Source organism: Heterodontus francisci, unplaced genomic scaffold, assembly GCF_036365525.1.
Source record: "Heterodontus francisci isolate sHetFra1 unplaced genomic scaffold, sHetFra1.hap1 HAP1_SCAFFOLD_517, whole genome shotgun sequence".
Classification (NCBI taxonomy): Eukaryota; Metazoa; Chordata; class Chondrichthyes; order Heterodontiformes; family Heterodontidae; genus Heterodontus; species Heterodontus francisci.
The window spans coordinates 641,049-663,930 of NW_027141155.1; positions in this window are offsets into that span (position 1 = coordinate 641,049).

Genomic DNA, 22,882 nt, shown 5'->3' on the forward strand with positions numbered 1-22,882 from the left:
CTGCTTCAGTATTTGAGGAGTCACGAATGGTGCTGAACATTGTGCAATCATCAGCCAACATCCCCCCTTCTGGTCTTGTGATTGAAGGAAGGTCATTGATGAAGCAGCTGAAGATGGTTGGGTCTCGGACACTACCCTGAGGAACTCCTGCAGTGATGTCCTGGAGTTGAGATGATTGACCTGCAACAACCACAACCATCGTCCTTTGCGCTAGGTATGACTCCAACCAGCAGAGAGTTTTCCCGCTGATTCCCACTGACTCCATTTTTGCTCTGGCTCCTTGATGCCATACTCAGTCAAATGCTGCCTTGATGTCAAGGCAGTCACTCATACCTCACCTCTTGAATTCAGCTCCTTTGTCCATGTTTGCACCAAGGCTGTAATGAGGTCAGGAGCTGTGTTACCCTGGCGGAACCCAAACTGAGCGTCACTAAGCAGGTTATTGCTAAGCAAGTGCTGTTTGGTAGCATTGTCGATGACACCTTCCATCACTTTACTGATGATTGAGAATAGGCTGATGGGGCGGTAATTGGCCGGGTTGGACTTGTCCTGCTTTTTGTGTACAGGACATAGCTGGGCAATTTTTCACATTGACGGGCAGATGCCAATGTTGTAGCTGTACTTGAACAATTTGATGGGGGAACAGAAGTTCTGGAGCACAGGTATTCAGTACTATTTCCGGAATATTGTCAGGGCCCATAGCCTTTGCAGTATCCCGTGCCTTCAATCGTTTCTTGATATCACGCTGAGTAAATCCAACCATGAGAAGCAGTACTGTATACTCCCCTCCACATCCAGTCTGAACAATGACTGTTCACCACTTCTCTCTGCTTTCTGTCCCTGAGTCAGTGTCATATCCACACTATCACTGTCACATTAATCCATGTCATGACAAGTCTATGAAATGTCATTTGATCACAGGCCGTTTGAAAATCTATATACATAAGTGGATATACATGAGTAGGGGCGAAAGATGTTGATATGGTTCTTAATGAATACTTTGTATCTGTCTGAACAGAAGAGGGGACGATGCAGATACTGTGGTTAAGGAGTAGGAGTGTGAATTATTGGATGTGATATACATAGGGAGAGATGAAGTATTAATGGGATTAGCATCTTTGAAAGTTGATAAATCACCAGGGCCAGCTGAAATGTATTTCAGGCTGTCAAAAGAAGTGAGAGAGGAAATAGCAGAGGGTCTGACCATCATTTTCCATTCCTCACTGGATACAGGTGTGGTGCCAGAGGATTGGTGAACTGTTAACATTGTACCTCTTTAAAAAGGGAGCAAAGGATAGACCGAATAATTGCAGGCCAATCAGAGTAACCTCAGTAGTGGGCAAATTATTGCAATGTATTCTGAGAGACAGGATGAACTGTCACTTAGAAAGGCTCAGGTCAATCAAGGACAGTCAGCATGGATTTGTTAAGGGAAGATATTGTTGACTAACTTGATTGAATTTTTCTACGAAGTCGCAAGGATGATAGATGCGCGTAGTGCAGATGATATGGTCTCCGTGGATTTTGGCAAGGCTTTTGACAAGGTCCCATGTGGCATACTAGGTAAAACAAATAAAGTCCCATGGAATCCAGGGAAATGCAGCAAGCTGGATACAAAATTGGCTCAGTAGCAGGAAACAAAGGGTGATTGTTGACGGGCGTTTTACTGACTTGAGGTCTGTTTCCAGTGGCATTCCACAGGGCTCAGTACTGGGTCCCCAGCTTTTAGTAGTATATATTAACGATTTGAACGTACATGTAGGGGGCATGATCAAGATGTGTGCAGATGGTACACAGATTGGCTGTGTGGTAGGTAGCGAGGAGGATAGCTAGGCTGCAGGAAAATATTGATGGGGCGGCACAGTGGCGCAGTGGTTAGCACTGCAGCCTCACAGCTCCAGGGACCTGGGTTCGATTCTGGGTACTGCCTGTGTGGAGTTTGCAAGTTCTCCCTGTGTCTGCGTGGGTTTTCTCCGGGTGCTCCGGTTTCCTCCCACAAGCCAAATGACTTGCAGGTTGGTAGGTAAATTGGCCATTATAAATTGTCACTAGTATAGGTAGGTGGCAGGGAAATATAGGGACAGGTGGGGATGTTTGGTAGGAATATGGGATTAGTGTAGGATTAGTATAAATGGGTGGTTGATGGTCGGCACAGACACGGTGGGCCGAAGGGCCTGTTTCAGTGCTGTATCTCTAATCTAAAAAAAAATGTGTCAAATGGAATTCAGCCTGGTTAAGTATGAGACGATGCAATTGAGGAGGTCAAACAAGGCAACGGGATAGACAATCAATGGGAAAATACTGAGAAGTGAAGAGGAAGTGAGGGACCTTGGAGTCAATGTCCACTGATGTCCTGAATGTAGCAGGTCAGGTCGATAAGGTGGTTAAGAAGGCATACGGAATCCTTTCCTTTATTAGCTGAGGTATAGAATACAAGAGCAGTGAGGTTATGCTGGAACTGTATAAATCATTGGTTGGGCCACAACCTGAGTACTGTGTGCGGTTCTGGTCACCTCATTACACAAAGGATGGAATTGCACTAGAGAGGGTACAGAGGAGATTTACAAGGATGTTTGCCAGGACTGGAAAAATGCAGCTATGAAGAAAGATTAGATACGCTGGGGTTGTTCTACTTGGAACAGAGAAGGCTGAAGGGAGATCTGATTGAAAGGGACATAATTTTGTGGGGCCTGGATAGAGTGGAGGTGAAGAGTCTATTCACCTTAGCAGAGAGATCAGTGACTAGGGGGCAGTGACTTAAAGTGCTTGGTAGAAGGATTAGCAGGGAGTTGAGGAGAAACTTGTTCACCCAAAAATACAAAATGTGCTCAGTGGCAGGAAACAAAGGGTAATTGTTATAATAAAAGCAAAATACTGCAGATGCTGGAAATCTGAAGTAAAATACGAAATGCTGGAAATACTCGGCAGGTCTGGCAGCATCTGTGGAGGGAGAAGCAGAGTTAAGGTTTCAGTTCAATGATGAAGGGTCACTGACCTGTAACGTTAACTCTGCTTCTCTCTCCACAGATGCTGCCAAACCTGCTGAGTATTTCCAGCATGTCTTGTTTTTATTAAAGGGTAGTTGATGACGGATATTGTACTGACCTGAGGACTGTTTACAGTGGCATTCCACAGGGTTCAGTACTGTGTCCGCTGTTTACAGTGAGAGTCTAGAAATTACTGCCTGAAAGGATAGTTGAAGCAGAATCCCTCCACTCAGTGAAAAGGAAACTGGATTTTCACCTCAACTGTCATTATCTGCAGGGCTGTGGATCAAATGCTGGAAGATGGGATTAGAATAGGTGGATCATTTTTCGGCCGGTGCAGACACAATGGGCCAAGCGGCCTCTTTCTGTATCTTAAACTTTCCATGATTATATTACATGAAACACTCACAGTTACGTCCTCAACGAACTTGATAAAGATTATCAGGAATGATATTTCATTAACCTTTCCGTGCTGCTTGTCATTCATTATCCCGTGTTTTACAAGCAAGATATATTTTTGTGTTAGGTTATGACCTCTAGAAGTTTCCAACCACCAACATTAGACTGATAGTTACAGGGTTTACCCAACCTCTCCATTTTAAACAGGGTGTAACATTGACAATCCTCCAGACCTCTGGCGTCACTCCCATATCCAAGGAGGACTGAAAGATTCTGTCCAGTGCTTCTGTCATTTCCACCATTCCTTCCCTCAGTAACCCTCACAAAACCCATGCAGACTGGATAAATGTTCTACTTTATTGTGGTACAAAAAGTGTTGAATTGAAAGGGGTTAACTGAACCAGTTTGTTCAGTGACTGTAATTAATGTCAGTCACCATGGACCCTAATGGTGTCACTGGAGGGTTTCCCTCTTCTATTAATACAGGACTGCTTTCAATGTGTTTTCCGATAGTATTAGCGGGACCATCAGTTCCGGCACTAAAAGGGATCCGTGGCTGCAGAGAGCGGGAGAGGAGAGATCAGAATCTGAACAATAGATGGGAATATTACAACAATGGACAGGAGTTTATCCTATTGGTTTGACCGTCTTACTGCAGATTATTATTGGATAACATTAGAATGGCGGATCTATTATGCTCTGAAGATGATTCAATGTATTTACTATCCCATCCTCGCTATTATTGGTGTCCCTGGTAAGTCTCTGTATCCAACTATTAGATTCATAAACCATATTTCACTGAATTAGTGTTCTTGTCATTTAAATCGTGAGAAGACTGAAACCATTATCTTCCGTTTCTGTCACAACTTCATTCCCTGTCTATGATCTACATCCCCCACGCTGGCCATTGTCTGAGGCTGAACCAGGAAATTTACAACCTCTGGTATCTGTTTAATGCTGAGCTGAGTTCATCCCCATATTCTATCCATCCCCAGCCCGGCCAATTGTTATGGCCATGTGAGGAGGGGTCAGAGTGGCTCTTCTTTATTTGACTGCAACAGTGTTTGTCCTTTATAAACAGTGAATATGCTTAACGTCTCAGTGAGTGTTCTACATCTATGATGGTGAAGAAACCGATTGGACAAGTTCTCTTGAGTTTAAACATGAAAGAGGTGAGTTTATTAAACTTAACAAGAGAAACCCGATCTGAATAAAATCATAAAAAAACGGAACACACAGTTACATACACAGTCACACGAGAATCACACACACTCAAATAGATTACAGAGTGAGAAGTAAATTTGTGGTTGGATTTGAGTCCAGAATAAGTTTCAAAAAACTCATTCTGTGATGTTGGGTGATTCCGTGGTCTTCCAGCTGAAGTTATATTCTTGACGTCTTTTGCTTGTCGAAGTGCAGTATGTGGCTGGTCCACATTGCTCAGGGTTTTCTTTGAGGCAGACTTGTAGGTGGCTTTCTTCCCCTGGTTACTCTGTCTGCAGTAATCTGTAGGCTTGTGGGGCCCGCAGTCACATGTGGTTTTCAAACTTGTGATGTTAGGTGGAGAGAGAGATGGAGAGAGAGAGAGAGGGGTCACAGCCCTTCTGCTTCTGCACAGTTTGAATCATTGGCTTGTCTGTCTTTGTCCAGGGGAAACTCCCAGCTTTCACAGAGATGGACAGAAGGTCTCATGACTGCCTCAGTGTATTCTCTGGACCCTTCTAATGAGATTCAAGGTTAGAAACTTCTATCTCCCCAGGGCTCAGGATACCAGTATTTATACTTGGAGGAGTTTGCTCTTTCAAAGTCAATGTGTCAGGGTAGTCTTGCATGCCGTGTTAATGAATGTAATCTTACGTAATTCAATCACTAGAGCAAGCCAATGATATTGGTCCAGGCTCATCAGACATGTGTCTCCTGTTGTAGGCCTTAGAATGTGAAAATGTGTTTCAGATGCCAATTACGGTGGCCATCTTGGCTGCCAGTTTTTTGAAGGTTAACTGTAGGATTTTTTCTATTAAAAGGTTAGTGTAAGTTTCCAATCGATGAATTAAAGTTCCTCATTTGGCATGTTGTGTTGTCTTAACACCGGCGCAGCACATGGAAAGAAATGTGATAATGGGAACATTTCATTTCAGAACTCTGGGAAGAAAAAGAAAGAAATACACATGCATTCTCAATAATCACTTCTCAAATTCACACATTAATCTTAGAATTATTGCAGCTGACATTGTCTGTTACAGCTGTACTGATTTAACTTTTTTGGCGTTTTGTCTGGGATGGTTATGTGTCGGGTTCGACGCTGGACAATGCATCAACCATTGCATTGTTTACCTTTTCTCTCCTCTACTGAAGTTTTAACTACTCAGGTTCCTGCACCTTAACAATCTTTCTCCCTAAACCGACAGTGTGTAATAAATTGTTTTTTTTAGACCCTGTGAGGTGTCTGAGATTTCCTCTGGGCCTTTGTTCTTGCTGAGTTCGCCTTTGAAATTGTTGTGTTTGATTAGCTTTGGGTTTGGGATCTGATCATTGTGTTCTTCAGTGGGTAGATCCACACTGACCTTACTTTTAGCTTTCTGGTGAGGTACCCAAGAGCTGTTTACTTTAGGGTACGTTCCCTTCACTTTTCCCTTTACTATGGGAAGAATCATTTTTTTATCTACCCTATGTCCTCTGGGACATTACTGCTCGCAGGTCTTTGTCCAGCTTTCGTTGCACTCTGCAGCGGCACTTCGACTAGGTGAGGCATCTCCCTCACCATTGACATGCCTTTTTGGGACCTTTCCTTGTCCTTGCACGTTTCTGTAAATGCTGTTAGCAGCCTTTTTAGGCTGCCTCTTTGACCTGCATTTAAGGAGGAGAGCGTAGGGTCTGATGGATCTCACATTTCAGGGTTGGCTATTCGGAGAGTAGGGGGTTGCAGTTGGAATCCTCCTGGCCCTCCTCTAACCTATCCTCACCGCCCTTTCCAATCCTTCCCTCCTGACTGCCTGACAGATCTGTACTTGGCTGTTCCCTCCACAGCCTTTGCTTTTTGCCTTTGGTCTGGAGTGTCAATTAAATAATTTACCTGACTATTCCTTTTGCCACTCGATATGGACCACTGAACCGGGATTTCAGGGATTCACCCTGCATTGGGAATAGTAACAATACATGTTCTCTGTCCTGAAATGTTTTAGCCTTGGCATTTCTGTCTCCTTACCTTTTCATAGCTGCCTGGGTGGTCTTTAGGTGCTCCCACAGCATAGAAATGCAGTCTAACATGGAAGGCTCATCCCTGTGTCCCAAAAACCTCTCCTTGATTAGTTTAAGGGAACCTCTCACCACGTGTCAATAAAATAATTCAAAGAGAATAAAGCCAGTGGAATCATTGGATAAGTCCCTGGAAACCAACAGGAGAAATCCCAGCCCTTTGTCCCAGTCATGGGGTTGCTCATAGCAGTATGGCCTGATCATTGTCTTTAGGGTCTGATCGTACCGCTCCAAAGCCCCTTGTGACTATGGATGGTAGGCTGAGGACTTTATTTATTTACTTATTTTATTTATTTAGAGATACAGCACTGAAACAGGCCCTTCGGCCCACCGAGTCTGTGCCGACCATCAACAACCCATTTATACTAATCCTACATGAATCACATATTCCTACCACATCCCCACCATCCCTCAACTCCCCTCCCACCAACCTATACAAGGGGCAATTTATAATGGCCAATTTACCTATCAGCCTGCAAGTCTTTGGCTGTGGGAGGAAACCGGATCACCTGGTGAAAACCCACGCGGTCACAGGGAGAACTTGCAAACTCCGCAAAAGCAGTACACATAATCGAACCCGGGTCGCTGGAGCTGTGAGGCTGCGGTGCTCCAGATTACCTATGACCTTATAAAAAAAAATGGACATAAAATGTGTGTCCTGATCGGACTGGCTCTCAGCAGGCAACCCATATCGGGTAAAGAATTGGGTTAGCCCCTTCACCATAGCCTTGGCAGGGATCGTTCTTCGGGCAAATCGCCTCTGGGAATCGGGTCACCACATCCATAATGGTGAGAAGATACTGGAATCCCTTTTTGTTTTCAGCAGGTGACCCCACAATCCACCATCACTCTGCTGAAGGGGTCCCCAAAAGCTGGTATGTGAATTAGGGTGCTGGCTTTATTGCAGGTTGGGGCTTCCCCACAACTTAGCACATGTGACTAGTTTTACGAAATGCCACCACATCTTTGAGAAGTTGCGGCCAGTCAAAATAGTGTCTTCTGCGGGCTTTGATTTTTCATACACCGAAATGTCCATCCATTAGAAGGTCGTGGGTCATTCTTAATATTTCTTTAAGGGACCTCAGCGGCACCACTATCTGGTGAACCACTGTCCACTCTTCATCCTCTGCTCTGTGAGGAGATCTCCACTTCCTCATCAGCACCTCATTATTTAAATAGTAACAGTCTGCAACTCCCTCTGCTTCAGTTTTGGTTTGGACAGTCTGTGCTATTTTTTAACTCTGGGTCGGGTTGTTGAGCCTCAAATAAGGAAGAACTGTTTAATACATTCTTTGTCTCCTCTAACTTCACGAAGAAGATTTCAGACAACCAGAATTTAGGGTAATCCGTCTGTAGTGTCAGTTCAGGGGATTGTTTGGCCATGGACCGAGTCACCACACAATCAGGGAGAATGTCCGGGACCTTCTCCTGTAACTACTCTGTCTCCTGGACCTCTTTTGGTCTCTCTAGATCTACTGGGGAAGCTGCCACCTTTTCCCCTGTCAGATTATTACCCAGGAGCAGTTCGACCCATCACCCGGTAAACTAGGTACAATCCCCATGGTAAAGGGTCATGAAACTGGGTCACACTCCAAGTGCACCGGATATAAAGGTATGGACATATACTGTCTTCCAATACCATTCACTAACGCTCTAGCATTCACTGCACTTTCGTTTTCCCAGCAGAAGGGATTGGGTGGCCCCTGTATCCTTGAGTATGACTATTGTTTTACTTGCCTCACTCAAGGGGTATGGGGTCACTTTTCCTTAGGATACAAATTCCTGGTACCTCTCAGGGATTTTGTTTATTTTTCCCACACTCTCTGTGGTGGGTTTACTGGGTCTGACTGCCGCAGTTGGAGGCACAGCCTGATCTGTTGTGCTTTCCATCAAGTCCCATTTTCCTGTCCTGATCTGGTGGTCCCTGATTAATGCTACAGGTTTTCCCATAACTTGCAGCATTCAGCTCGATGGTGATCTGCCTTATTCCAATGGAAACGCACAGGTCTTCGGCCTTTACTCCTCCTCTCAGTGCCGTCCTATTTGGCCTGAGGATGGTCCCCTGGGTGTCCAGCTTTTCCTCCTTGCCCAAGGTTGATCGGGCTCCTATCACCCTCCCACCTTTTATTCTCGGGTCTTTGTGGTGACTAGGGAAGGGTTTCCCTTTGGGGTTAAGGCTTTGTGTACAAGGGAAAATTCATCAGCCAGAATTGCAACCTGCCTGGCTCTTTGAACCTTTCGTTCCTCTTTGTGGGTTTTAATGGGGGGGAGAGCGAGTTTTTGAACTCCTTGAGATGGATCACCACTCTAAGGTTCAGATATGTGGGCTGTAATTTGAGTGTTTGTATCCACTGATCAAAAGTAAACACAAAAACTGACTTTAAATCTTCTACAGCTACCTAAAAATGAAACGTTTGGCGAAGACAAATGTGGGTCCAATACAGGCAGACTCAGGGGAATTTATAATGGTGAACAGAGAAATGGCAGTGAAGCTAAATGATTACCTTGTGTCTGTCCTCATTGAGGAAGATGCAAGAAAATTTCCAGAATTAGAGATCCAAGGGATTAGGTAGATTGAGAACATGAAGGAAATTAATATTAGTAAGAATGTTGCATTGGAGAAATTAATGTGGCTGAAGTTTGATGAGGCCCCAGGATCTGATATTCTGCATTCCAGGGTGTGGGAAGAGATAGCTATGGAGATGGTGGCTGCATTGATGACTATCTTCAAAAAATCTATAGATTCTGGAGCGGTTCCTGCAGATTGGAAGGTAGCAAATGTCACCCCACTATTTAAGCAGGGAGGGAGAGTAAAAACAGGGAATTATAGACCTGCTTTCGTGCATCAGACGTTGGGAAAATGCTGGGACTCTATTGTAAAGGATGTGATAAATGGACAGTTGGATAATAATCTGTTTGGGCATCGCAAACATGGATTTATGAATGAGAAATCATGTTTGACGAACCTGTTGGAGTTTTTATTGGGGATGTTACTAACAGAATTGATAAAGGGGAGTCAGTGGACGTGTTATACTTGAATTTTCAGAAGGATTTTGATAAAGTACCCCACAGGAGGTTGGTTAGCAACATTAAAGCACATGGGATAGGAGGTAATATACTGGCATGGATTAAAGATTGGTTAACAGGCAGAAAACAGTGAGTAGGAAGAAACGGATCATTCTCACTTTGGCAGGCTGTGATTAGTTGTGTACCACAAGGATCAGTACTTGGGCCCCAGCTGTTAACAATATATGTCAATGATTTGGATGTGGGGACCAAATGTAATATTTCCAAGTTCGCACATGACACAAAACTAGGTGGGAATGTATGTTGTGAGGAAGATGCAAAGCGTCTTCAAGGGGATTTGGACAGACATTGTGACTGGGCAAGAACATAACAGATGGAATATAATATGGACAGATATGACGTTATCCATTTTGGTAGGAGGAACAGAAGTGCAGAGTATTTCTTAAATAGTAAGGGATTAGAAAGTGTAGATGTACAAAGGGAACCGTGTGTCAGTAAGTCACTGAAAACTAACATGCAGTGCAGCAAGCAATTCGGAATGCTAATGTTCTGTTAGCCTTTATCACAAGATGATTTGAGTACAGGAGTATTGAAGTCTTACTTCATGTGTATAGAACCTTGCTTAGACCACACCTGGAATATTGTGTGCAGTTTGGGTCCCCTGACCTTAGGAAGGATATTATTGCCATAGAGGGAGTGCAATGAAAGTTCACCAGACTTGTTCCCGGGATAGCGAGACTGTTCTATGAAGAGAGAAACTGGGCTTGTATTCTCTAGAGTTTCAAAGAATGTGTCGGGATCTCATTGAACCCCTCGAAATAATTAAAGAGATAAACAGCGTAAATGCGTGTACGATATTTCCCCTGGTTGCGGAGTCTAGAACTAATGGATACAATTTCAAAATAAGGGGGAAGCCACTTAGGACAGAGATGAGGATAAATTTCTTGACTCAGAGGTTTCTGAATCTTTGGAATTCTGCATCCCAGACGGATGTGGAATCTCAGTCGGTGAGTATGTTTAAACTATAGATTGACAGATTTCTAACTGCAAATGACAAAAAGGGGATATGGAGATAATGTGTGAAAAAGGCATTGAAGTGGATGATCAGCCATGGTCATATTGAGTGGTGGAGCAGCCTCGATGGGCTGAATGGCCTACTCCTGCTCCTATATCCCTGTGTTCGGAAGCTGCTTAACTCTTTCAAACTCGAGATCACTTTAGTCAGGCTGCTTTCGGAGGGTTGGGAATGTTTAACGGTACACTTCCGGTACTATCTCATGTACGCCCAGCATTGCATTTTTAGTCATCTCATAATCTGATGAACTTTCATCTGGCAACAGTGAATAAACCTGAAGGGATTTTCCTGTTACTTTGTTTTGTCAGAACAGTGTCCAGCTCTCCGCCGGACATTTCAGTTACTTTACAAGCTTTTCAAAAGTGACGGATAATTCTGCCACATCCTCCTCATTGAACTTTGGAATGAACTGGGTGAAAGGGAGGAAGGCAGAAAATAGGAAACATCTATCGTTGGGAAATTGTTAGAACCCATTATTAAGGAAGTAATAACAGGATATTTAGAAAGTCAAAACACAATCCATCAGAGTCAGCATGGTTTTATGAAGGGTAAATCCTATTTGACGAATTTGCTAGAGGTCTTCGAAGCTGTGACAAGAAAAGTGGAAAATGGGGATCCTGTAGATGTATATCTGGACTTCCAGAAGACATTTGATAAGGTGCTGCACAAAAGGTTAATACACAAGGTAAGATTGCATGGGGTTAGGGGCAATTTATTAACTTTGATAGAGGATTGGCTAACCAACAGAAAACAAAGAGTCGGCATAAATGGGTCTTTTTCTGGTTGGCAAGATGTAACTAGTGGGTTACCACAGGGTTTGGTCCTTGGCCCCAGCTATTTACAATATATATTTATGACTTGGATGCAGGGATAGAAAGTACTATTGCCAAATTTGTAGATGACACTACAATAGGTGGGATAGTAAATTGCAATAATTAAATAAGAAATTTACAAATTGATATGGATAGGTTCGGTGAATGATCCAAAATTTGGCAGATGGAGTTTAACGTGGATAAGTGTAAGGTTATCCATTTTGGTCGGAAGAATAGAAAGGCAAATTATTACCTAACTGGAGAGAAACTTCAGAGTGCTTCGGTGCAGAAGGATCTGGGTGTCCTCGTGCATGAATCGCAGAAAGCTTGTTTGAAGGGACAGCAGGTGAAAAGGAAGGCTAATTGAATTTTGGTATATCTTGCTAAAGGAACAGAATATAAAAGTAGGAAAGTGTTGCTGCAACTGTACAAGGCATTAATGAGACCGCACCTGGAGAATTGTGTATAGTTTTAGTCTCCTGACTTGAGGATAGATGTAGTTGCATTGGAGGCAGATCAGAGGAGAGTCACTAGATTGATTCCAGGGATGAGGAGTTTGTATTGTGAAAAGAGATTGAGCTCTTTATGCCTTTACTCTCTAGAGTTTAGAAGAATGAGAGTCGATCTAATTGAGGTAGAGAAGATGATTAAGGGGATTGACAAATTAGACATAGAGAAGACGTTTCCTCTTGTGGGGCAACCTAGAATGAGAGGTCATTGTTTTAGGATAAGGGTTAAGGGTTTAAAATAGAGATGAAGAGAAATTTCTTCTCTCAAAGGGTCGTGTGTCTGTGGGATTCACTACCCGGAGTGCAGTAGATGCCGGGACATTGAGTAAATTTAAGGAGGAGATAGACAGATTTTTAATTAGAAATGGGTTGAAGCGTTATGGAGAACGGGCAGGAAAGTAGAGTTGAGACTGAGATGAGATCAGCCATGATCAAATTGAATGGCGAAGCAGGCTCGAGGGGCTGAATTGCCTACTCCTGCTCCTACTTCTTATGTTATTATGTTCTTATCTGGATCTTTCCGACAAGAGCGGGTGACGTATCCATTATCTCTCTCTATGTTGTCCATTGATGTATCTGTTTTGTGACAGAGGCCATCTATGTCGGGGAGGTGAATTATACTGCCTGCTCCCTCAGCAGGGAGAAGCAGGTGAGAGATCCCATGGCTTTGTCAGGATAGCGGGATTCCTGATGGTCTAGGTGTCTGTGCGGGATCCCCATGGCAACGGGGAGAGGTACAGGAACTGGAAGAACTCTCACTCCATCAATGTACAGTTGGTGTGTGAGCATGCCCAGTACATCATGTTGGTAAATGTCCACTATCCTGGCAGCAGCCACCATACCTTCATTCTGAAGCAGTCAGTCGGTCCCAACACATCGGGCCCCCATGCAGAACCAGAATGTGGTTCATGACCTCTAAACTCTAGACACTCCCCTCCCCCACACAAAACCACCAGGTGAAGCAATGCTTCCGATGTCTGAACCGCTCGGGGGGAGCCCTCCAGTACACACTGGAGCAGGTGTCCAAGTTCATGGTGTTCTGCTGCACCCTTCATATCATCACCATCATGTGGACACAGGCTTTGGCACCAGGGATCCGGAGGCCACCTCAGTAGGAGGAGGAGGAGGCAGGGAGGATATTTCCTGGATGAGTTCAGCCCGGACAGGCTGTCAGTGGGACGCTGCTAAGATTCCAGTTCCCAGAGGACAACTTCCCTTTCCCACCATGGAACCCCCTCTTCTCCACCATTACACCCATCTGAGACGCCCCATCACAGCGTCCCCGAGGTAAGCATCCTGCAATAAAAACACCAACAAAATGTTTTTCATGATCATCTTAATCCAACAACACATGCAATTATACAAACAAAACTGAACTATTCACCCTTGTGTATTCCCTTAGTCCCTGTCTTGTGGGTTCCCTCAACTTGCCTAGTGCTCCTACACAGTGTTTCCCAGTGACTGCAGCATGGCTGGTGGAAGGCTGCTGTCTTTCACTGGGGGTGACTGCAGATGGCCTTTCAGGACGTCCTCGAACAACTCTGGTCCTTGAGGGATCGGATTCAGACTGCACCACCTCGACATGGGCAGCAGCTCCAGCAATGTTCACATCTGAGTCCTGTGTATTATAACTCGTTTGTGACCTCACCCTCCTGTGATCTGTCACATGAACTATCCTTTCCCCTTGGAGTGGCTGCAGCTCACTCATGCTCGGTGACTCACCACGTGCAGATTCCGACTCTATACCACCCTCTAAGGTACACGCACTGTAAGTATTTGATCTGGTGGCTGTGAGTGTCAGACCAAGTGATGGGGCTTCACCATCAGTGCTCTTCTGCTGCTCTCTTTCTGTCTCTGGAACTGCTGTGACTGGGAAGTTGCTTGTATTGGGTTATCATTGGAAAGTATAAAATCAGAAGGGGAGGTTTGAGGTGAAGGATTGGGGGTGGTATGGAAAGCAGGAGGTCCATGGTCTCACTATCTCCAGCTTGTACAACAACATTTCTAACGTTTACCAGTTCTGATGAAGGGTCACAGATCTGAAACATGAACTCTGTTTCTCTCTGCACCGATGCTGCCAGACCCACTGAGTATTTCCGGCACTTCCTGTTCAGGTACACAGATGTGCCCCATTGACTAACTTATCTCAGCCTTTTTTTTTTAGCTTAAATTTGCATTTCTGGACATCCTCAGATATTCCATTGAGAATAAAATCGTAATTCCCATCATACACCTCGAAAATCCTTCGTATGTCCGTCTCCCCAGGCGTGCCTGTTTTTCTTCCCGACCAGGTTATCAATTGACTATTTCCTGTGATATGCTAGTGAGATTGTATTTCTGACTTTACTTATTCAAAACTGTCTGGTAGTCTCCCCCGCCACCCCCCCCCCGACCCCACGCTCTTAGTGATGAACACACACGTTTGATTGAGTGTAAACTCTCTTTGTTTGCCAAATGTCCTACCCAATCTCAGAAATGATAGCTCAACTGAGTTTGCTCCATCTCACAAATCAAGTAAACCAAGCCTAATATCCCGATCTCTGTGTTTCCTCTCCTACACCACTGTAAGGTCTGATCTAGGGTCACAGATTAGCCAAAAGGAGGTGAAAGGGTCACAAGCAGTTTATTGAGGAGTGACGGTTCAAATACAGCACAAAATCAGAATAAACATAGTAGAGCAACAATATGTGACAGATGAGAAAGGCTTTCTGGCTGTGGATTAGATTTTAGAAGCTATTATTAAACATTTTATAGAAGGCAGGTAGAAAAATTCAAGGCGGTCAGGTAGAGTCAACATGGTTTTGTGAAAGGGAAATTATATTTAACCAATTAACTGGAGTTCCTTGAAGAAGTAACATGGGCTGTGGATAAAGGGGAGCTGGTGGATGCACTGTACAAAGATTTCCAGAAGGCATTTGATAAGTTGCCACATAGAACATGGAACATAGAACATAGAACAGTACAGCACAGTACAGGCCCTTCGGCCCACGATGTTGTGCCGAACCTTTAACCTACTCTAAGATCAAACTAACTACCTACCCTTCATTCTTCGATCATCCATGAGCCTATCCAAGAGTCGCTTAAATGTCCCTAATGTATCTGCTTCTTCTGCCACCGCTGGCAGCGCATTCCACGCACCCACCACTCTCTGTGTAAAGAAACTACCTCTGACATCGCCCCGAAATCTTCCTCCAATCACCTTAAAATGATGCCCCCTGGTGATAGCCCTTTCCACCCTGGGAAAACGTATCTGGCTATCCACTTTTTCTATCGATGCCTCTCATCATCTTGTACCCCTCTATCAAGTCATTTCCCATCCTTCTTCGCTCCAATGAGAAAAGCCCTAGCTCCCTCAATCTTTCTTCATAAGACATGCCCTCCAGTCCAGGCAGCATCCTGGTAAATCTGCTCTGCACCCTCTCTAAAGCTTCCACATCCTTCCTACAATGAGGCGACCAGAACTGAACACAATGTTCCAAGTGTGGTCGAACCAGGGCCATATAGAGCTGCAACATAACCTCGCAGCTCTTAAACTCAATCCCCCTGTTAATAAAAGCCAACACACCATACGCCTTCTTAACAACCCTATCAACTTGGGTGGCAACTTTGAGCGATCTATGGACATGGGCCCCAAGATCCTCCACACTACCAAGAATCCTGTCTTTAAGCCTGTATTCTACATTCAAATTCGACCTTCCAAGATGAATCACTTCACACTTTTCCAGGTTCCACTCCATCTGCCACGTCCCAGCCCAGCTCTACATCCTGTCAATGTCCCGTCGCAAACGACAACAGCCTTCCACACTATCCACAACTCCAGCAACCTTCGTGTCATCGGCAAACTTGCTAACCCAGCATTCCACTTTCACATCCAAGTCATGTATAAAAATCACCAAGAGCAGAGGTCCCAGAACAGATCCTTGTGGAACACCACTGGTCACCGAGCTCCATGCTGAATAGTTTCCATCTACTACCACCCTCTGACTTCTATGGGCCAGCCAATTTTGTATCCAGACAGCCAACTTTCCCTGAATCCCATGCCTCATAGCTTTCTGAATGAGCCTACCATGTGGAACCTTATCAAACTCCTTGCTAAAATCCATAAACACAACATCCACTGCTCTTCCTTCATCAATGTGTTTCGTCACATCTTCAGAGAATTCAGTAAGGCTTGTGAGGCATGATCTGCCCTTTACAAAGCCATGCTGACTGTCTGTAATCAAAGGTTATTGCGGAAAATAAAAGCTCATGGTGTCGGAGGTAACATACTGGCATAGTCTCTCTGTCTCTCTCCCTGACCACACATTTCCTCTCTCCAGCTCCACTGGTGCTGTGGAAGTTTGGATCCATAAAGTGGTGTGAGCTGCACTGCTGGTACCATCCAGCACATTGTACAGGACACCCAGGCTGGCCGGGGTGCTCGCGTGGCTGTATCATGCGTGTGTCTGTAGTGTAAGGAAGGGACTGAATATGGTGTAAATCAGCCATTCTGGCAGCTTTGACGTACGTCTTTGAAACTTCGACTGTGTATGTCCACTGACCGCCTGTGTTAGTCTCGCTCAGCTGAACATACATTAAGAAGCACGAGGAGCCCCTTCTATTTTTATTTAAAAGGACGAGGCATCCAACTTACACGTGAGGGGCTTTTGACTTGCTTCTGCTATTGTAAAGTTAGTGGAGGTGCAGTGGATTGTTTTCTGGAGGCTGTATTGTGAACTGCAGCAGACATTCAGTGAGGACAGAGGATTTGGTGACCCAACTCTGGACGAGGTCTCGGGACTGTATTTACAGTGTCTCTGGGTCTGTAACATGACCAAGAAATGGAGCCGAAGCTGCAGAAAGGGGAAGCACTTTATAGAGGGCGGAGGAGGGAGCTCTGCCCTACCAACCCTAGGCTTTCCAATAGCAAAACTAGCAGTGGTCCTAATACCGAGCCCTGGGGAACACCACTGTATACTCCCATCGAGTCCGAACAACAATCTTTCACAACTTCTCTCTGTTTACTGTTCATTAGGCAATGTTATATCCACACTGTCACTGTCCCTTTAATCCATCGCGTTCAGTTTTCCTAACCTGTCTATTGAATGTCAGTTGATCAAACACCTTTTGAAAGTCCATATATATAACCTCAATCACACCACCTGCATCAACCCTCTCCATTGTTTCATGAAAGAACTCCATCAAGTTTACCTCACCACCACCTCTCTCCACTCCTCCACTGTTGTTAAATTATCAGACTGATTATCCGACATCCAGTACTGGATGAGAAGAACTTTCCTCCAATTAAATGTTGGGAAATTCAAGTCCATGTTTTCACTCCGCACTCCAGCTCTGTTCCCCTGCTATTGATCCCACCCTGGTAACAGTCTGAGATTCAGACAGACTGTTTACAACTTTGGTGTCACATTTAATCACAAAATGATCTTCTAACATAATACTCATGCAATCATTACAATCGCCTATCTCCACCTCAGTAACAGAGCCTGACTTCACCCCTGTCTCAGCCCTTCTGCTGCTGAAATTCATTCATGCCTTCATTACCCCTAGACATGACTATTCCTGTTCACTCCTGTCTGGTTTACCGCATGCTACTCTCTGTAAACATAAGGTCCCCCCAGAACTCTGCTGCCCATGTCCTAACTCGCACCAAGGCTTGTTCATATATCACTGACTGACATTGACTCATGATCAGGCAATGTCTTTATTTAAATTTTTCACCTTGTTTTCCCTCCATGACCTCGCCCCCGGCCTGTATCTGTAATATCCTCCAACCGCACAACCCTTCAATATATCTGAACTCCTCTAATTCATGACTCTTCTTCCTCCCTGTTATTAACTGTTCCACCTTTGTTGGCCACACCTTCAGTTGCCTAGGCCCCGAGCACTGGAATACCCTCCTTACACCCCTCCATCTCTCCATCTGTCCACCATGCTTACCTTCTTTAATGTACCCATTGAAACATACTTTTTTGACCACGCTTTTGGTCCTCTAACCTAATATTTCCTTGTATGTCTCGGTGTCATATTTTATTTTATAATGCTCCTGTGAAGCATCTTGGGATGTTTTATTACATTAAAGGCACTAAATAAAATAAGTTGTTGTTGTTGACGTTTGCCAGACATGATTTGGAATTCGCATTTCCGTGCTGCCTCTCAACAAATATCCATTTTTTTCGAGCAAGGAATACCTGTCGCTTGGTTGTGACCTTTTGAAATTTCTAACCACTGACATTAGACTGACTGGTCAGTGCAGGGTTTACCCCATCTCTCCTTTTCTAAACAGGGTGTAACATTTACAACCGTCTCATCCTCTGTCATAACTTCCCTATCCAAGGAGGATTGGAAGATTCTGTCCAGTGCCTCTTCTATTTCCACATTTACTTCCCTCAGTAACCCTCACACAACCTATCACACTGGGTAAATGTCCTACTTGTTTGAGTTCCAAGAAGTGTTCGATGGAAAGTGGTTAACTGAATATGTTTGTTCAGTGACTGTAATTGAAGTCAATCTCCATGGACCCTAAATGTGTCACTGGAGGTTTTCCATCTTCTATCAATAAGGGATTCCTTTCAAGGTGTTATCCCATCACGCCAGTGGAGTATCAGCCTCAACACGTATAGAGATCAGCGGCTCTAGAGAGAGGGAGAGGATAGATCGGAACCTGACAACAATAGATTGGAATGTTACAACAATGGGTCAGATTCTGAGAACAATAGATTGGAATGTTACAACAGTGGGCAGAGGTTTATCGTGGCCTCTTTACATGCTTTCAGCGCATGATTCGCTGTCTTTAACTTCTCAGATCTATTTTACACTGCTGATTATTCAACACATTTACTATCCCATCCTCGCAACTGTTGCTGCCCCTGGTAAATTTGGCAATACAGCTATTAATTTTATAAACCATGTTTAACTGCATTACTGCTCCTGCAATTTACTTTGCCCTCCTTGCTGCTGTTGTTATTCCTGGTGAATATCTATCTCCAGCTATTAGCTCTACATACTATTGCTATCTGTATAATAGTTCTTGAAATTTGCTCTCATCTTTCCTGCTGTTACTGCCCCTGGTAAGTCTCTATTCCCACATATAGTATCTGCCAACCCTGGTTCACTGAAATACTGGTCAAGTACTTTAATTATTTTTGAAGACTGAAGACAGTATCATTGTTTTCCATAAGAAATTCTGTCCCCTATCTGAGAACCACATACCCGACCCTGCCCAATGTCAGATGTTGAACCAGACAGGTTACAACCTCGGTGTTCTGTCTAAACCTGAGCAAAGTTCATCTCCATATTCTCTTCAGCACCAACCCTGCCTACTACCACCTCTGTAATATCACCCGTCTCCACGACTGCCACAGCCCATCTGCTGCATACACCCTCATACGTGTCACTGTTGAATCCACACTTGACTGTTCCAATTTTATCCTGGTCACCATCCCAGTTATAAACCTCCATAAACCACAATCCATCCAGAATCCTGCTGCCTGTATCCTAACTCACACCAAATCCCGATCACCCATCACCCCTGTACTCAGTGATCTACATTGGCTCCCGGTCTGGCAGCACCTTAATTTTAATAATCTTATTCTTGTGTTTGAATCCCTCCCTGGCCTCACCCCTCCCATTAGTCTCATTGTGTTCATTCCCACATCCCAGAAAAACCTTTGCCTTCAAATCTATTTCCATGTTTCCTTTTAAAGTGAATTTCCTTCCATCTCTATCTGCCTGGTGATCATTTTCGGTTCTACAACACCACTCTTTCCTACACTATGGAAGCCTGGATCCACAAAAGGTGTGAGCTGAGCTACCAGCCACTTCTGGCATGGTGTGCACACCGTCCCACGCTGTGCAGCATTCGATCCCGGGTGAACATTGTATGCACTCGTACAATGAGGAGTTATGGAATGTCACATCAAACTGCTATTCCAGTACTTTGATGTACGTCTTTGAAACTTGGTCTGCGCATGTCCACTGACCGCCTGTGTTAGTCACTGTCAGCTGAACAAACATTCAGCAGCACGAGGAACCCCCTCTCGTGTTATTTAAATGTATCAGACATGTAACTTACAGGTGACGGGCTTTTGACTTAATTCTGCTGTTGTAAAGTCAGTGGAGGTGCTGTGGGTAGTTTTCTATAGTTTGTGTTGTGAGCTGCTGCAGACATTCAGGGAGGACAGAGGATTTGGTGACCCAACTCTGGACGAGGTATGGCGACTGTAGTTACAGTGTCTCTGGGACTGTAACATGACTAACAAATGGAGTAGAGGCTGCAGAGAGGGGAAGCTCTGTAAAGAGAGAGGAGGAGGGGACTCTGTCCTACCCATCCTGGGTTTGCCAAGAGCACTTTTCCTACCTACACCTAACCCAGGAGCAGTGTGTGAGGTGACTCTGATTCAATAAAGAGGTGGTCACAGTGCTGTGTTAGCTCCTGTAACATGACCTGGAGCCTCACACCAGGGGGAGGACGGAGCTGCCAGTGGCTGTTAACGTCACAGTTTCATTGAACTTCGATGTATCTCGACCTTTCCATGCAGAAGCAGCTGACACACCCATCATTGATTAATGGAATCACTTATGGCACAGAGGGAGTCCATTCTGCCTATCGAGACGGTGCCCGTTCTCTGTTGAGCAATTCACCCAGTCCTGCTCCCACACTTGATCCCCACAGCCCTGCATGTTCTCTTCCTTCAAGTACCCATCCAGTTTCCTTTTGAAATTGGAATGAAGGATCAAATTGGGAGGCAGTAAAGCTGGTAACAGGAGGTAGAAAAGTAGAAAGTGACATTAGAAGCAGGCAACACAAAAGTGAGCATCAACTTATCTTAGAATGCTGAATGTCAAGATGACAAGGTTAAGGGCGCTCTACCTGAATGCACGCAGTATTCCCAACAAGATTGATGATTTAAAGGCCGAAATGGAGGTAATTATGTCTGATCCAATTGTCATAACGGAAATGTGGCTACAGGGTGACCAAGCCTGAGAACTGAATATACAAGTATGTTCGACATATATGAAGGATAGGCAAAAAGCAAAAGGCAGTGCTGTTGCGCTGATAATATGGGATGGGATCATTACATTAGTAAGGGAGGATCTCAGGGCTCAAGAACAAAATGTGGAATCTGTTTGGGTGGAGCTAAGAAACAGCAAGGGGCAGTAAAAATTGTTAGGAGTGTTTTTATGGACCACCAAACAGTAGTGGTAGTGTGGGGGATGGCATTAATCAGGAGTTTAGAGTGTCATGTAGCATGGGTAATACAGTATTCACGGGTGACTTCAATCTTCATATAGATTGGGTAAACCTAATGAGAACTTCTGCTAGGGATGACAAGTTTCTGGAGTGTGTTAGGGATGATTTTCTGGAGCATTAGTTGAGGAACCGATTAGAAAACAGTCTGTTTTAGATCTAGTATAATGTAATGCGACAGGGTTAACTAATGTTATTGTAAAATAACATTTAGGGATGAATGACCATAATAGAATTTTACATGATGTTTGAACGTGCAATCTTAAGCCAGGGTGTTAAATTTGAACAAAGTAAATTATGAAGGTATGAGGGGCAAATTGGCCGAGGTGGAATGTAAACATGCATTGAAAGGTATGACAGTGGTAATGGATAGTCTTCAAAGAAATATTGCATAATTTACAGAAGCTATACATTCTATCAAGGCACATAGACCCCAAAAGTAAAGGCAGTCAACAGTGGATAACAACGGAAGTTAAGGACTGCATAAGATTAAATGAAAATGCCTATAAAGTTGCCATAAATAGTAGAAAACCTGAGGATTGGGAGGATTTCAGAATATAACAAAGGAGGATGAAGAAACTGATAAAGAAATGGAGAATAGAATATGAATGTTAGCTAGCAAAAATATAAAAGCAGGCTGTAAAAACGTCTACAGGTACGTAGAAAGGAAACGTTTGGCGAAGATAAATGTGGGTCCATTACAGACAGAGTCAGGAGAATTTATAATGGGGAATAGAGAAATGGCAGAGAAGTTAAATGATTATTTTGTGTCTGTCTTCACTGAGGAATATGTAAGAAATCTCCCAGAATTAGAGATCCAAGATGTTGGGGGAAAGAGGAATTAAAGGAAATTAATATTAGTCAGGATCTTGTGTTTGTGAAATTAATTGAGCTGAAGGCTGATACGTCCCCAGGACCTGATATCCTACATCCCAGAGTGTTGAAAGAGCTAGCAATGCAGATAGTGGATGCATTGGTGATCATCTTACAACATTCTATAGATTCGGGTTCCTGGAGATTGGAAGGTAGCAAATATCACCCCACTATTTAAGAAAGGAGGGAGAGAGAAAACAGGGAATTACAGATCTTTTAACATTACGTTAATGGTTGGGAAAATGCTAGAATCTATTCTAAAGGATGTGATCAATGGGCACTTGGATAATAATGACCTGATTGGCATAGTCAACATGGATGTATGAATAGGAAATCATGTTTAAGAACCTGTTGGTGAGTGGAAGTGAGTGAGTGGGAATGGCCTAGAAATCACTGCCTACGATGGTGGTGGACGCAGAGATGGTGAATGATTTCAAAAAGATATTGGATGGATACTTGAGGGAAATAAACTTGCAGGAATGTGGAGACAGCTGGGGAATGAGACTGTCTGGATTTATCTACAAAGAGCAGGCATAGACTCGATGGGACAAATGGCCTCATTCTGTGCTGAAATGACGATGACTCTACGACTCTCTGACAGGGCAATACTATTACTACTGATTTTCTATACTGGGAAAGTTTCTAATGGACTGGGCAGTATCACCCTGTTGAACCCCGTGATCTAAGTGAAATGCTTG